General features: G+C 36.0%; 1 pseudogene; it reads right to left on the reverse strand.

Moving 5' to 3' along the window:
* Positions 1 to 13,903: 13,903 nt before the first annotated feature.
* Positions 13,904 to 15,771, reverse strand: LOC149158365 (arginine decarboxylase-like; annotated as a pseudogene).
* Between the last annotated feature and the right edge of the window lie 1,702 nt (positions 15,772 to 17,473).

The raw sequence follows: 17,473 nt of genomic DNA on the forward strand, positions 1-17,473 counted from the left end.
CCTCAAAAACTATTTAAACACCTATAAATAAAATTTTAACCAAAAAAATAACCACCTTCAAACCAAACAATAACTTTCCCAATAAAATTATAAAATTGTAATCTCATAGACAACTTCCGTCGAAAATATCTTTGACGAATTCTAAAACATTGTTGCACCTGAGTTTATGACGTGGTAAATGTCTTTTAAGCATACCAATGCATTAGAATGCGAATCACTGGTCCTTTCGCTTTCCAATTTTTTCTTATTCAATTCACCTGAACTTTCGTCCAAAATATTTTTGGCCAATTCTCTTAAAATAAAATAATTACTCTAGCATGAGGAGCTAGTTAAATATAGGGTCAATGAACTGAGTGATTGAGTATTCGAGTGTTAGTCAAGTCGAGTTAAGTGATAGATGTTTGGTTGCATGGGCATGCATGTCAACGCGAGTTGTTAGACGAAAAAGATAGAGATTCATTGTAAGCATCATGTACTCTTCAACGGGTTCATTGTAAGCATCATGTTTTGTGTGATCAATAGAAGAGTAGCAGCAGCTTGTATTTTGTGTGAATTCATGCTTTGTCTCCTCGGCCTTTCCAACAGATTGGTATGAGAGGGAAGTTACACCAAAACGAAGAAGTACAGATTTGCAGTGGTCCGTGTGAGAGAAAAAATCTATTTTTTCTTGTGGTTCTCGCATTCACGCATCCTACAGGTTATACACATGGCACTATAATGGGGTCAAGCTCCAGAGAAAACTCCATTAATTGTCAAAAACTTAACACAGTTTGCATGCACGTGAGTTCCGTGATTTTTTTAAGTGTTAAAGCATTAATGCCATGCTCCGGATCGTGCACGGTGTTTATCGCGCACCATTCTCACGAGAGGCGCGTTAATCAACAAAAATAAAACTGGTGAGATTCATATGCGTTGACTTCATATTGGTTGAGTTGGAAGCTTTATTAAACAGAAGCCACTTATTTTTTTTAAATTCGTTGGATTGACTAAAGGTGTGAGTGTTAGTATTTTTTTTAAGGTTTTATATTAAAGGTTTTGAGCTTGTTGGACACCTAATCCTCTAAGGGTTGGTGTGGAAGCTGAATAGCCAAAAGGATTCGAAAGGACCGCTTGGAATATGAAACCAAGGGTCACTCCTTTGTATTATAAATATGTATCATTGTGAATAAAAAAAGAAATCTAAGGTTTATCTTTCATATTGCCTCCGCCATGTATGTGTTTAACATGGTATCAGAGCAGACGATCTCCTGCCCTGCTCAATTGTGAGGCACTTGTTTTCTGTGGCATTTTTATACATGTCAGTCCTGTACCTCTGTTCTAGACTGCCATCTCTGTCAAATCTCTGTTGTTGAATGAGTTGGTCAAGAGTTAAACGTTATAACATACCTTGAATTTCGTGAACCGCCTTAATACGCTACTCTTTGTACCTGTCAGTTTTTCCTATTCGCTACCTCTCAAAGATCTGCATGTCCATTATTCTTCATATGTTCATTCTTGCCTGAACTTGAGCATTTTCAATGTGCGCCTGAGCTAACGCTCCATTAATTTGGCCTTTGTTAGAAATCTATTTTCTTATTGTTGTCAGAGACGATTTCTATTATATATTTTTCCTTGAACAACAATTCATCTGACCTTGTGCTCATTGGCCTTCTCTTAGCACTATCGATGTTATTCTCTATCTGCCCTCTGCTCATCAAACATGCTACCATACCCTGTCTGCTTGTCAGAACTGCTGCCCTCCATCGTTTCTTTGTTTGAGAGCCAATACCTAATTCTTCCTTGAAGAACGCTCTTCCTAACATCTGTGCACTTGATTGTTTCTTTGTGCATATACTGTATGAGGTCGATTGGGGGTCCATCTACATGTCGTTCTAACCTATCATTCCAGAATTCTCTGTCCTCCTGCTACAAATCATTTGTGTGGTTTTTTGTCAGCGCTGCAGACTTTTGGCATTACATTGAATCATAGTCTGATCACTGCGTTCCATGCGTAGAGTTGAAAGGATGCATTGCATGGTATGTACATTTTATGTTGGGCAATGTGCATTAAGGCTGGTTTGAATGGTTTGTGGTATACCTTACCATTGTAAAATCTATTCCGGTTACCATATTTTTACTGTTGCAGCATCCGGCTTAGCACCATACCACATCGCATATCATCATCCCACCAAACCACCGTTGCTCTCTGTCTCATGTGTTTTTTAATATATCTAACGTTGTATTACACCGCCTCCTCCTCACTCTAGTTTTACAGTCTATCCAAGGCGGTATCGTTGCAGTTACACCATACCATCAGTCATAATCTATTCATTTAACATTGTCACGACATTAAGTTGAATGTTGTCGTTGTCCCAGCATTAAGTTGAATGTTGTCTGATACGTTGTGCCTCCCCGCGGCTCTCATTCAGCTGTATTCATTTAACATTATGTATAAACATTGTGTATGCATAGTTTCATGCCACCATTGGTAAATCTGCCTCCCATTGTGGTATGATGAACTAAATTCTCTTACAAAAACGGTTGCCTGAGTCTGGAGAATCAGAAGCACCGCAGAACAGCTTCGCAGCGACGTGGAGAGCAGAGAGACTCTACATTACGTCCGAAGTGGAATCGATTGAATTGAGTTGGAACGCATAGTTACAAAGATACTCTATGGAAGCTGAAGTGATTGAGTTGAGTTGGAACGCATAACTGCAAACATACTCTTTGTATTCCACAAAGCCCAACCTATTGATTCCCATTTCGGAACAATTCTTGGACCTGCATATAACATCTATGGTGGTGGAAGGCATATTCGTGTTTTGGGCAAGAATTGATTCTTTTGCGCAGGAAATGGTTGTATTCATATGATATTCATGTCATTGTACGTGGAGCAAAAGAATTGTTGGGGACCTCCTCCATGTGTTGGGCTGAGTGATTTACTGAATGGGCACATTGGTTACTGTCCTTTGACATCAATCGTAGAACTTCTTCACACTTGTTGATGGTCTTTGTGATTTGTTGATGACACATTTATGATGGTCTTTGTGATTTGTTGATGACACATTTATGATTTTTTGTATTTGCCTCCAAATCTAATAAGCAATTACTACATGCGTTGCTTTCGGCTATCTATACAGGGAGCCGACCATCCGTCTGTTGATTGAAATTCTTGAGTGGTAATGTACTCTAGTCAGGTTTCGAAATCTCGAAAAATGGTAGGGATCATACAATGTCGAGCTCCGAAAGGGGAGTGAATAGGTGTTGGCATTTGGGAATGAAAATGTGATTGAACGACTCTAGCACTCTATTGTTTCACAGGGGACGGTCACTTTCTTTTCCCTGGTAACTCATCTGCCCCTCGCAAGAAGATGGACTAGCTGTGTTTTCTCAATGGTCGTAAGAGCTATGTCTTTTATTTTCGATATGTTCCAGATGGGGTACACATGTAATAACTCGCTCTAATGGTCACACTGTCCATACATACATTATCTATTCTCTTAGCGCAGTGAAGGCTCACATATTACTGTCATCTTTTATCTTTGAGACCTGGGCCTTTTATTTGCACCGGAAATGCATATGGCCCATGCATATCCATCTGGCTAGTACCTTCATTCCTACGAGTATTGTTGTTGCATTTGGAGTTTACCCTGTTGCAGTTGTATTCGTGCATGATATGTGCATTGATAACTCCTGTCTCATTTCAATCGTAACGGTGAGTTGGTTAAAATGATGACTTTCTACATTGAATATGTGTTGGAATGTGGTGGTGTGCTGTGTGTTTGAAGGTGAAGAAGGTGTGTTGGTGTGTTTACAATTCCGTGAGCACTGGTGTCATCCAAACTTTATATGCTACATTATTTTTATGCGTTGGTGAATGGAGCATTTGTTCTGAAGGTCGTGGTATGTATATGTTGGACAGTGTGTAATTCATGGTATTCTTTGCAAGTAGTATGTGGTATGGCGGCTCTTCTCTTTGTATTGACAAATTGAATCGTTTGACAAATGACAAATTATATTTGCATTGAGTTATTTTTTAAGGTTATGTCGTATATATATGTTGATGTTTTCTCTACTTTGAATTATATATCTTGAACTGTAAGTTGCGATCTTTCCAAAGCTGAAATTTTCTTGGTCAATGGTAATGGTGACTAGCTCAAGGTTCCAAATTTCCAGTGATAAAGAAAAGATTCTTGACATAGTATTGTGAGTGGGTGCTGCTTCTTCATAGTTATGATTAGTTTTTAAAAAGTGTAATTTTGAAAATGGAGAATATGGCTCAAATTATTGAAGTATTAGAATTCTTGAAAACTTTGATGCATTCTATTGATCATGACACAATGAAAATCAACAAATCCTCTCTAACTGACATTAGAATTTGTTTGCGAAATGCACAAGAGAAGATAGAATTTTTGGAGCTTGAATCACAACTTTAACAAAAGGAATTAAAATAGAGGAGTCATCATTATGAACCTGTTTCTGTTCAGAACAATGAAACAGACTCCCATAAGCAGCAAGTTGATTTAGATCTAGTGCCAACAGCGCAGAAATGTTACATGCAGATGCAGAAATTCAGTCTGCATTTCCCAAGTCAATCAGTAGACCTTGGGAAGAGCTTGTCCATAATAAGCACAAAACTGGTCTCGGATATGACAAGGATGTGTCCTTTCATATTCCAGATTACTCAATTCCCATCTAGTTTTAGAGTGTTGGATTCCTTCATGACAGTTCACCTTCAGTTGTTCCAGATTCCGCTCCTCTTCCACAACAACAAATTGTGAAATGGCAACACTGTGACCAAGTTGGCCATCTGAAAGATCACTGTTTTGATCTTCATCCATGTAAGCATTGTCATAAAACCAGTCATTCTTTGAACAGATGCTTCAAAAACAAGCCTACTACAACAACAAAGATTCATCTTGGATGGATCGCTTCTTAGCAATGGGCCTCAACAACCCTTGTTCTAGAGTATTGAATAGTCTTGTAGTTGGTTTTTCTCCATCATATCACCTTGTATTTGACAGGGGGGAAATGATGGTCATCTACAGCTTCAAAGTCACATCAAACAAGCTTGAGCCACAACTTGACACATCAGATTCAAAGTTGTAGCCAGAGACAAAGATGCCCCTGAGCATGCCTTCAGTCAATGATACCTCTTCAAAGAATTGGGGACAATTCCTCTAGCAGAAGACTTCAGCTTCTTACAAGTTTTGAAAGAGTTCCAGGAATTGCATTAAGCATTCTAGAGTTGTTTGTTATCCTTAAACCATCACTTGTTAAGACTTCCCTTTAAAGGTTGAAGTTCTTTCTTTTATGTGGGGTGAAACCTCCCTTTCATGGTTGAATGTTTCCCTCTTCAAAACATCAGAAGCACTTCCTCTAGTAGAAGACCTCAGCTTCATGCCAAAATTGGAAGAGTTCCGAGAACTGCACTAAGCGTTCCAGTGTTGGTGGTCATCCTTAAACCATCGCTCTTTATACCAACATTTTAGAGAGCACATTCAGCCTAGTGATGCCATGCAATTTTTGCACATTTTGTATTACAACTCTCTTCTTGGACTCATACATAACCGTTTGAATTAAGGGGGGGAATGTTGGACACCTAATCCTCTAAGCATTGGTGTGGAAGCTGAACAACCAAAAGGAGTCCAAGGGAACACTTGGAATATGAAACCAAGGGTCACTCCTCTGTATTATAAATATGTATCATTGTGAATAAGAAAAGCAATCTAATGTTTATCTTTTATAATGCCTCCACCATGTATGTGTTTAACAAGGCATTACGATATTGAAAGCTTTTTGAAAAAGGTTTTTTTTTAAGTTTTTTATCAAATAAAATAAAATAAAAAATTAGGGTCTTTTTCATTACTAGGGTATTTTTTGGAAAAAAAAAAAACTAAAGTTTTTTCTTTAAATAACAATAAAAAAAAACTTTGGGTTTTATTGAAAGGGGTAATTTTTAAAAAATATTACAAAAGAGAATTTTAGGATTTTTTCAAAGAGAAACGTTTGGAGAAATAAGGCTTTTTCAAATTTCCAACCCCAGTTCCCACCGTTTAGAGGGAAGGATTATGATGTGTGGGCCATTGAGATGGCGACCACGTTGTAGGCACATGATGTTTGGGATTATGTCAAGTTTGGGTTTTCAGAACCTAAGAACGAAGAAGAAGAACAAGCAATGAGTAATACAGAGAGGGAACGAGGAAAGAAAGACAAGAAGAATAATGCACATGCGTTGCAGCTTATTCAGCAGGGAGTGGACCAAGCAGTCTTCTGGAAGATTATGATCATGTCTTCAGCAAAAGTAGCATGGGATACTTTGGCCACAAACTATAAAGGTATGGCCAAAGTCAATATTGTTAAGTTGCAGAATACTAGGAGAGATTTTAAAAGTTTGCAAATGAAAGAAACAAAGGACATCGATTCTTTTATGAATCAGGTGATAACTGCCATAAATTAGTTAAAGATTTATTGTGAAGAAATTAAAGATCAAACAATGGTTGAGAAGGTCCTTAGATCTTTGTCTACCAAATTTGATGTTGTGGTAGCAGTCATAGAAGAAGCCAAATATTTGACATCATTGACAGTTGATGAGTTGATGGGATCACTTCTATTGCATGAGGTAAGGATAGACGGAAATAAGGATTCCACTTTAGAGACCACTTTCAAGAGTCAGGTTTCTATTTCAAGAGATAGAGGTCGAGGCAGAAGTAGATTGAGAGGCGGAGGACGAAGTGGAAGATATGGTGGTTAGAAAGATGGCTAAAAAGAGCATGAACATGAAAGTGGAAGTAGGTATAGAAGCTTCAACAATAATCAAAGAGCTGACAAATCAAAAGTGAGATGTTATTACTGCAATAAAATTGGTCATTATGCTCATGATTGCAGGAAGAAAATAGCTGATCAAGGGAACCAGAGAACTAATTTCACTACAGAGAGTACTAACTCCATGTTCCTAGCTTGCCATACCATGCATGAACTGTCTGCTAGTGTGTGGCTGTTAGACAGTGGTTGCGGTAACCACATGATAGGCAAAAAGGATTTGGTTGCAAATTTCAATCAATCTGTGAAAACAAAGGTAAAGTTGGGGACTGACAAGACTATGGAAGTAGATGAAAAAGGAGTGGTCAACATTCAATCTCAGAGGTATATTATGTTCCTAGTCTCAAACATAATTTGTTAAGTGTTGGTCAATTGACACAGAAAGGATACAAAGTTATCTTTCAAGGTCAAGAAGTTGTTATATATGACAAGCCCCCAAGAAAGAAATTGATAACAAAGGTGCAGATGATGAGGAATAGACTCTTTCCTCGTATTTTGAATTACAGTGGTCAAGTGAGTTCTTTTATAGTTGCATGTTCTAGTGATTATTGGTTATGGCACTTTCGATTTGGACGCTTACACTTTTCTGGTTTAAGATTTTTGCAATAGAAACAGATGGTTAGAGGATTAACTCCCATCAAAGAGCCTACTAGTACTTGTGAGTGTTGCACCTTGGGAAAACAACACCATGAAATTTTTCCAAAGGGAGTTGCATAAAGAGCAAGGCAACCTCTTGAGCTAGTGCATACAGACTTGTGTGGCCCTATGAGGACATAGTCGATTGGTGGAAGTTGCTACTTCCTCACTTTCATTGATGACTACAGCAAAAAGACTTGGGTTTACTACTTGAAGCACAACTCTGAAACTTTTTCAAAATTCAAAGAATTCAAAGCCTTAGTAGAGAACCAAAGTGATCAACAAATCATGGTATTGAGGTCAGATCGTGGTGGAGAACATGACTCAAAGGCATTCCATGATTCCTGAAAACAACTTGGGATCAGAAAATAGTTTACAACCAGGTACACACTACAGCAGAATGATGTAGCAGAGAGAAAGAACAAGAAAATTATGAACATGGTAAGAAGCATGTTGAAAGGAAGAAACTTGTCAAATGATTATTGGGCAAAAGTAGTTGCATGTGCTATTTATGTCATCAACAGATCTCCTACAAAGAGTGTGATGAATAGAGTACTAGAACAAGCATGGTTAGGTATGTATTGCAACATATCTCATCTCAGAGTATTTGGATGTGTAGCTTATGCACACGTGCCTAAGGGGAGAAGAGGCAAATTAGATGATAAAAGTGATAAATGCATATTCGCTAGTTATAGTGAGCAATCAAAAGCTTACAAATTGTATAACCCTGTCACAAAGAAGACCATAATTAGCAGAGATGTTGTGTTGAAGGAGCAAGAGTCATGGAATGGAACTGTAGACAAAATAGTTGATGCACAAGTGCTATTGATGGAAGAAGATGGTGTAGCAGAAAAAGAGTAGAAAGAATCATAGGTGAAGGCACCAAACAAAGACACACCAACAAGGACTCCAAGATTTTCAGAGCAGCATGGATCTTCAAGCATATCAACAGATCAAGATTCTCCCAGCAGTCAATCAGGTGATGAATCAAGCAATGGTAAGATAAAGATGAGAAGCTTGAAAGATATTTATGATGATTTGGATGTTAGTTCAAATTTTGCATTGTTGGCATTCCAAAATTCTTCATTTGAAGAAGCAATCAAAGACGAAAATTGGCTAGAATCCATGGATGAAGAAATTGAAGCTATTGAAAAGAATGATACACAGGATTTGGTTGAATTGCCAAAGGACAAAAATCTCATTGGTGTGAAGTGGCTGTATAAGACAAAGTCTAATGAGAAAGGTGAAATTGACAGATTCAAAGCTAAACTTGTAGCAAAAGGATTCTCGCAGCAACCGGGAATATATTTTGGAGAAACATTTGCTTTGGTAGCTAGATTGGATACTGTAGGAGTAGTTCTAGCCACAATAGCTCATAACAAGTGGAGAGTATATTAGATGGATGTGAAATCAGACTTCTTGAATGGAATTCTAGAAGAATAAATTTATGTGCAAGATCCTCCAGGATATGAATTTGAATGTAACGAAGACAAAGTTTACAGGTTGAAGAAAGCGCTCTATGGACTGAAGCAATCACCTAGAGCTTGTTATAGTAGAATCAACAGCTACATGATTAAGAATGGATTTTGCAGAAGCAACATTGAGCCTACTTTTACACAAAGGTAAATGAGCATGGAAAAATTTTGATTGTTTTCTTATATGTTGATAACATGATTTTTACAGGTGATTTTGACATACATGAATTTAAAGCAGCCACGATGATAGAATTTGAGATGACAAATCATGGTCTCATGAAATATTTCTTGGCATAGAAGCTGAGCAATCTGAAAAGGAACTTTTATTTGTGAAAATAAATATTCCAATGATTTGTTGAAAAGATTCACGATGGAAAATTGCAAACCTGTCCCTACACCAGTTGCAACAGGTACAAAGTTAAGCAAGGATGACGAAACATCATATGTCAATCCAACTCTATTCAAAAGACTGGTTGGCAGCCTCATGTATCTCATAGCTACAAGACCGGATATCATGCAAGAAGTGAGTTCGATTTACAGATTTATGGAGACTCCAAAAGACACATATTGGGTTGCGGGAAAAATAATTTTGAGATGCATAGCAGGAACTAGAGATTGTGGCATAATGTATTCAAGCACAGAAAATAAAGATTTGATTGGATACACAGATAGTGATTTTGTAGGCAGTTTGGATGATAGGAAGAGAACTTCTAGTTTTGTGTTCCACCTTGGTTTAGGGGTGATTTCATGGGCATCTAAGAAGCAACCCATTGTAACACTTTCATTAGCAGAAGCAGAATATGTAGCAGCAACATCAACAGCATGTCAAGCAGTGTGGTTAAGAAGAGTACGTGATGGACTCAAGTAGAAACAACAAGGATCAACAACAATATATTTTGACAACACCTCAGTGATTACACTATCCAAGAATAGTGTGTTTCATCAGAAGAGCAAGCATATTGATACTAGATATCACTTTATTAGAGAACTTGTGAGAAACGGAGAAGTTCACTTGAAGCCTTGTAAATCTGGTGATCAATTGGCTGATATATTTACTAAGTCATTAGCATAAGATGTTTTTGAGTTTCAGAGAAGAAACTTGGGTGTTGTAAGCCTAGCTGAGACATAGACCAATAGGAATGTTTGAGTTTTCATGAGTCATGTTTTAGTTTAGCAGTCGTAATTAAGGGGGTGTGTTAAAATAAGATAATTACTCCTGCATGAGTAGTTAGCTAAACATAAAGAGTCACTTAATTGAGTGATTGAGTATTGTAGTTTTAGTCAAGTCGAGTTAAGTGATAGATGTGTGGTTGCATGTGCATGCATGTCAAGGTGAGTCGTTAGACGAAAAGGATAAATACCCTTCACCGGGTTCATTGTAAGCATCATGTTTCGTGTGATTAATAGAAGAGAAACAACTCGTGTTTTGTTTGAATTTATGCTTTGTCTCCTATGCCTTTCCAACAAATTCTAAAACATTGTTGCACTTGAGTTTATGACATGGTAAATATATTTTACGGATACCAATGCATTAGAATACGAATCGCTGGTCCTTTTTCTTTCCAATTCTTTTCCTATTCAATTCGCCCGCTCTGTACTAGGAAGTTTGATTATCAACCTAACATATGAATAACATAGGCAAGGGTTCTGGTTTCATGTAGCAAGGGATTTGTTTCGTTAGTATGTGGAATAACATTATAAAATGAATGTGGCAGTTAATTAAAAACATCTTTTATTCAGAAGAAAAAATACTTTTATATAAAAAGATGCAATGGTGATGAAGTTACAACCTCTATCTTCAGAAATATAGCCAACCAAGGGTGAGCAAGGATAGTTCCCTAGAAATAGACATCTCGAAACCAAACATAATGTTCAAAAAACAAGAAGCCCCCACTACAACCCCCCACTATAGGAAAACTAATTAAAAACATCTACAATCCATTATTTATATGTATCTGACACGATTGGCTCATCTACCTGAATTGTGCTCCATGTCATTGATTTTGGATTGCGTGCCATATTTTTCTTGCTGAGATGAACGAATCGCTGATATTTCCACACTATTTATATGTATGTGACATGATTGGCTCATTTACATGAATTGTCCTCTATGTCATTGATTTGGGATTGTGTGCCAGATTTTTCTTGCTGAGATGAACGACTACCTGATAGCTCCATTTATGTCAAAGGTGACAATGGGGAGATCGCCACGAACTTGGTGCCAAAATGTTATCACCAACTCCACCACGAAGTTGGTGCCAAAATGTTATCAAAAACTCCTCACGTGGAATAAAAAAAGAGAAGAAGCCAAAAATGGTAAGCCCAATGTTTAGCAGTATTCTAATGAGTTAGCAAATTTGCTTTAAAAATCATGGAATTTTGGAAAGATTTTGATAAAATCTGGCATAGATTTTTGTAAATCCAGGTTATAGTTGTTAAAATTCAAGATTTTGGGTGCTTTAAATGCTTTTGATGGTGTCAAATCCATTTCCACCATAAAAAAAATGATTCAAACACTACTACTATGAGATTTGTTGAATTGTTTTGGCCGGATTCTGCCTCTTTTGACCATAAGAGCAATTCTGATGCTTGGTTAGACGACAAACTTTGTTTGACCTATTATATTACCACGTTGTTTGAATCTACCACAAGCCATTGCCCACATGTTGGGAAGGAAAATCCATAAGACTATAACATATGGAATAATAGAATAGATTAAAAAAATGTGATATGTTATGTGATATAGATGTTGCCTAGTTTGGACTTGTTTCCATTGCAAAATGAATTACTTACTAAGAATAGGTAATAAATGAATTTAACTTTACAACATGTTTCCACACATGCCTCATAAATGGAGACCCCAATTCCATTTAACAATTATTATGTTTTAATTTATAAAATATTTTCAATCAAGTAAATAAATTAAATTAATGAAATTTAAAATGTGAAGTTTGAACTTTGAAATTGATAATTGAATCTTTACAAATATGAAATTTACAACAAATTGTTTATCTGAAATTGCAATTCTCCTTCAACTACTATATCATATGCATCTAATCTTACAACTCTCTTATACATCTTTAAAATTTGTATGGCCACATGTACCCTTGGATTTGGCATGATCCTTCACATACAAGTAAATCATGAAGAAAATCCCATGATACATGAGATTTTCCTCCTTATCGGGCTAGATTCATTGTGACTTTATTCATGCCCTCATATAGGTAGGTTGTGATGGGCTTGTCACTATTAACCAATAGATATTCATTAATGTTTAACTAAGAGAAAAACCCTCCCTTCCTAAAACCCATAAGGATTCTCTAGAAAAAAGTGAAGGTACAACCTATCCCCTAGGTTTTTTGTTGAAGATATTAGCATACCATTCTATGAAAACAAACATTTTCCTCCACTCTAATTGACAATGGGTTGATGTTGGCAGGGTTATGGTACAACACAACGAGTTTCTATTATTTGTGATGCCATCATCAGGGCATGATCATAAATGGATTTGGTGATGATCATATTGTCCTCATTTCCTCCTCAACATCTCCAATATTAAATCATTGCAACATATAAAGAAAAAAATAATATTGGTCATCTCTTAATTATAAATTTGTTAAATGCCACATAATCAACACCTTAGTAGTTATGTCTTGAAGAACATGCTCCACACCTATCTTTGTTTTGAATTTATCCAACAAATTACACAAAATGGAGCATCCTCAAATTTTTTTATTAACAAATCAACACTTAAAAAGAAAAAGTCAACAGCTAAGGTAAATGTGAGTGATTATACAAACACTGCCCCTAAAATACATTTATGTTGGACAATTAAGTTTCATATTTCAAATGTCATGGAATATAATATTTCGAGTGTCTTGGACATGTAAAGACAGGTCAAGTTGCACATCTTGTGTATTAAAAATGGTCTTGTCTCAGTCAATCACTGGTTGTAGATTGGTGCAATTATCATGACAACAAATCAATCCAAATCAATCTCTTGATGTTGCATGGTCTTCAAACCTCTTGGCTTTTAAATCAAAGTACACAATAAGGTAGTTTCCTACAAGCTGAATGATTAGGTCTATTACAGTACCCATCTTTCATAGTTCCTAGTGATCTAAGCTCATTATGACCTAAGTTCTTGCAATAAGATTATCAACCCGCAAGAAGAATTTCATTTGGAATGTATTTTACATATAAGGTGATTCGAAAATTCATGTTGATTCTTTCATAAATAAGATAAAAGGCAAACAAAATATACAACTTGTAAATTGATACAATATATAAAGAAAGATACCAATGAATAAGCCGACGATAATACCAAAGGAGGGAGAAGGAGGAGATGTTCTACTCTAACCACGTTCAATCTACTAGTGTGCCCAATAATGGTTCAATCTGGAGTTGATTGGCTACAATGACTCATATTGGGCAAGTTGCATTGATGATAGGTGAGCTTCCTCTGACCCCTCCAATGAGCCATGTAATGCCCAGGAGCCATATAATGCCTTTGAGCATGGACTAGTCCTAGAAGGTAAATCGCCCACCATGGGTCGTTACTATTTTTCCTATTTTGGCAAATCCAACGTCCATTTCAGTTAGAAATTCACATTTTAAAATGGGAGATTGAAAATAAAGATTGTATTTTTATCAAAACAGTCAAGAGAGGTACCTCTAACCTTCTAAATATGGGTTAAAACCAAATAAAATGAACTCACCATTCAGAAACTACAGAATCACATGTACAATTAACACTAAGAAATGACTTTACATCTCAATTTTTTTTTTTTCTCATTCCATAATGAAGTTCAAAACATGGTTGTTGTTGATGCTGCTATAAATTACCCTCTACATATGAAGAAATAACTTACATATATAACTATACCTAATCCAACTAAAAATTTAGGGGAAATGAATGGTTGATTTTTATCAACAAACCTAGAGTAGGGTTATCAGGTATCATGGTCATGGTCATGGTCCTAGTCATGGGATTATTCATGATCATCACTGAAGAAAGAAGAGGCGTATGATAAGGAGGAGAGGTATAACAGAGAGTTGAATGTGGAAGGAATGGTGATAAGGATAGAGATGGCAAAGTCCAAGTTACAATCTTCATCCAAGTGCAGGGGGACCTCAATGTGATGCTTGAGACAACCGAACATCATTATGGGTTCATGCATCATTAAATTAAGAAAATTGGTTGAGGTTCCACCACTGTCATCATCAGATATGAAAGTGTCCATGTTTCCATCACGGTCACATGTGAGCTCCAATAGAATGCCACACACAGTGGGTCGCTTGTTCAGCCTTTGGATAGGCATCACTGGAAACAACTGGCCAATTTCCCAGAAGGAAGGAATTGACTTGAATATTGATAGATTTATGTGAAACATGGCGGGCCCTTCGACAACAGGAGAAGATACAAGATCACACCTCCCGCCTACAGTGGCCAAGGTTAAAGGCCTCGGGCGCGCTTATTTGAATAAATATAGGCACCTTACTTTCATATGTTCTATGTGGATTTTACTGTTGTGGCAATCCCCCATGGTAATATAAGCCATCACTGCCTTATACTCACCCATTAATTCCTTATGCAAATTTTCCACTAGAGGCTTCAAAACTATTCTACCCACCACTGCAAATACAAAGTCCTTTTTTTCATCCACAGACACAACATCAAACACCACAAGAGAATGGTGTGAAACCAGAGCTCTCCCACATTCACTGCATGTGATGAGATGGTTTACCCCTTTCTGGTTACAGGCCACAGGGACTTCCTTGACCATAGTCGCTGCATATTCTTCCAAACTGTAAGCAACAAACATATCAGATCAAGAAGACTTGGTACCTTCATAATCAATACCAAGCCCTCCTCCAATGTCAATGATCTTCATATTAGTGCCCAACTTAACAAAATCACAGTATATATACATCACTTCGCTCACACCATCATTAAGAACTTCAATGCATGGGATCTAAGACATAATATGGAAATGAAGAAGCTCGATACAATCCAACATCCCCAATTTCTATAATTTCCAAATGATGTCGACAATTTCCAAACTCCTGAGCCCAAATATTCCTTTCTCACCAGATGTAGCATCGAAATGGCCACCATGTTTGTCCTGAAATTGGATTGAACCCTAATAATAGGCCTCACAGTTAACTTGCAGCTCACACTAAGCATCGAATAAAATTCTTCTTCTTTCTCCAACACAATAATGCAATTAAAATTCAAGGGTATGGTAGTAAGCACCAGTGAAATATATTCTTCATCTTTGTATCCATTATAGACAAGAGAAGCCTTAGGGATTTATTTACACATGCAAGCCATGGCTAGCAACATATCTTGTTTTGTCCTAACTTCTAGCCCAAACTCCATAACGTTCTCCACAACATATCAATGTTGATTGCATTTAATAGGATAAAACCCTTGAAAACAAGACTCATGCGACTTAATTGACATTGCAGAATCAAATGTCAATTGTAGAGATTCCAGCCTGTGCTTCAGCACATTAAGAACCCTAATAATAAGTGGTGCCGACATTCCCAACCCTCCTAAATATTTGGATCCAACCACCTTCTTGATGAGCTTCATCAAATTGATTTCTTCATAAAGAAGACTATGATAACCATGATGTTGAAGAACCTCGTTCCTATTATAATTCACCACACAATATGGAGCTACCCACCACTCCAATCTATACAACACAAAAGAATGAGAAACAGACGAGGAGATAGGTGCAACAACAATGCCTACATTGCTGCCATTAGAAAACAAGGGGCTGGGAAAAATCAGAACCAAAAGAATAGGAAGAGAGCCCTCCCTACTAAATCCATAGCAAACCAGGGGAAGCATCCCTTCCCACCTTTTTACTATCTCTCGGGATTTAAAGTGGCATGGGTCATTACTATAATGAATTTCTAGTGCAGCATTTACTGTAATTGCTTATGATGATCCAACAACGAAATTTATTTTAATCATCTAACACATAAGGTCAATGACGCAAGACGATATACAACGGAACATGGGGGAGTTCTTCTCAAAGGGAAACACCCTAAGCACATAGGGGAGTTCTTCTTGAACGAAACACCTTACGACAGAATTATTAGTTTGAAGCATTTGTTATTTTTTGACATTGAGGTTAATCAATACAAAACAACGCAGAGGCATGTGCCTATTTTGGAATAGGGATTCCATAATTTAATTTAATTATCAATAATTATTAGGTGAATTTAACATCCAAAAAATATTTTAAAATATTCTTAGTTGTATACAAAAATAAAATGTTAAGATTTATATCCAAATTAGTTATGCCCTTTTTTCATTTTTAATTAAACTAATTAATTTAAAAAATGTCATAATAACGAGTGCCATATGAAATGACTCATGGTTTATTGGACATTTAGTATTGATAAGCCTTGATATTTATCCATGTTATTGTAACAAGGCCTATAAAGTGAGGGTGAATCAATGGTTCATGATTTATTGGACATATAGTATTGATAAGCCATGATATTTATCCATGGTATTGTACAAAACCTATAAAGTGAGAGTAAATCTCCATAGTTAAGAGTATTGTCACGTGATTTTTGTAAATGTATAAATATTTAATAATAATCATAATAATTAATAATTTAGTTAATTTTTATGATTTTTTATAATTTAATAATGTAAAATGTATCAAATAAATGTTTTGATGTTTATCAATTTATGTTTATATTTTATTAGTATTTACTAACTATTTAATTTATAGTTAATTTATATAGCTAAATTAATTGTTATTAAAAAATCATAATGAGTTAACGAAAAAACAAAAAAAATCAAAATAATTTAACAAAAATTATAACTAAGATTTTTTTTTGAGTTATATTGAGTTATTTGAATGAAAATGCAGACAATATAACCCATTAAAAATGTAATATGGAACAAAGAACAATGACAAATATGAAACACCATATTGCATGAAGAGTGAAATTAATGAAGCTTCCGATGCCATGAAATTACAGGAAGAGTAAAATTAGTTTTCTTGAAAAGGTTTGAACCATGTAACCCATTTCACCATGAATAAACCATTGAAAAAAAGCATAAACCATAGTTAATTATAATTATCAAAATAATTATTTTATCTAATTATTTTCACAAAATATTCACTATGTTTATAGATTTTTTAAATATGCTTAGAATCCCATGTCGAAAATCTTATCTAATTAGCCGCTTCCCCTTGAACGTAATTTACGGAACAAAACACGGTAGCACAATACACACAGATTCCGTTAAAACTATATTTTAAGCAAATTATTGGAAGGTATAAAAAAATTAATTTCTAATTTATCCAGGTTGAATACCTTTACTTATTTAATGGTTTGCTGACTAGCGATTCATCATACCAGACTCATCCTTGCACCTTTAAATTATAATGTCGTAAATTTTCTTACGATATGTCAGACAGAAAGACAATTTTGAGACACTGCTACTTTTGATAGTAATTAGCATCTCATTTCAACTAACTTATATTATTTATCTGTACACACAAAACATATTTAGTAGTCATGGTTGG

The sequence above is a fragment of the Pinus tabuliformis genome, chromosome 5_2 (genome assembly GCF_031772625.1).
Source record: "Pinus tabuliformis cultivar Carrire ecotype Pingquan chromosome 5_2, CPIR1, whole genome shotgun sequence".
In the NCBI taxonomy this organism is placed as follows: domain Eukaryota; kingdom Viridiplantae; phylum Streptophyta; class Pinopsida; order Pinales; family Pinaceae; genus Pinus; species Pinus tabuliformis.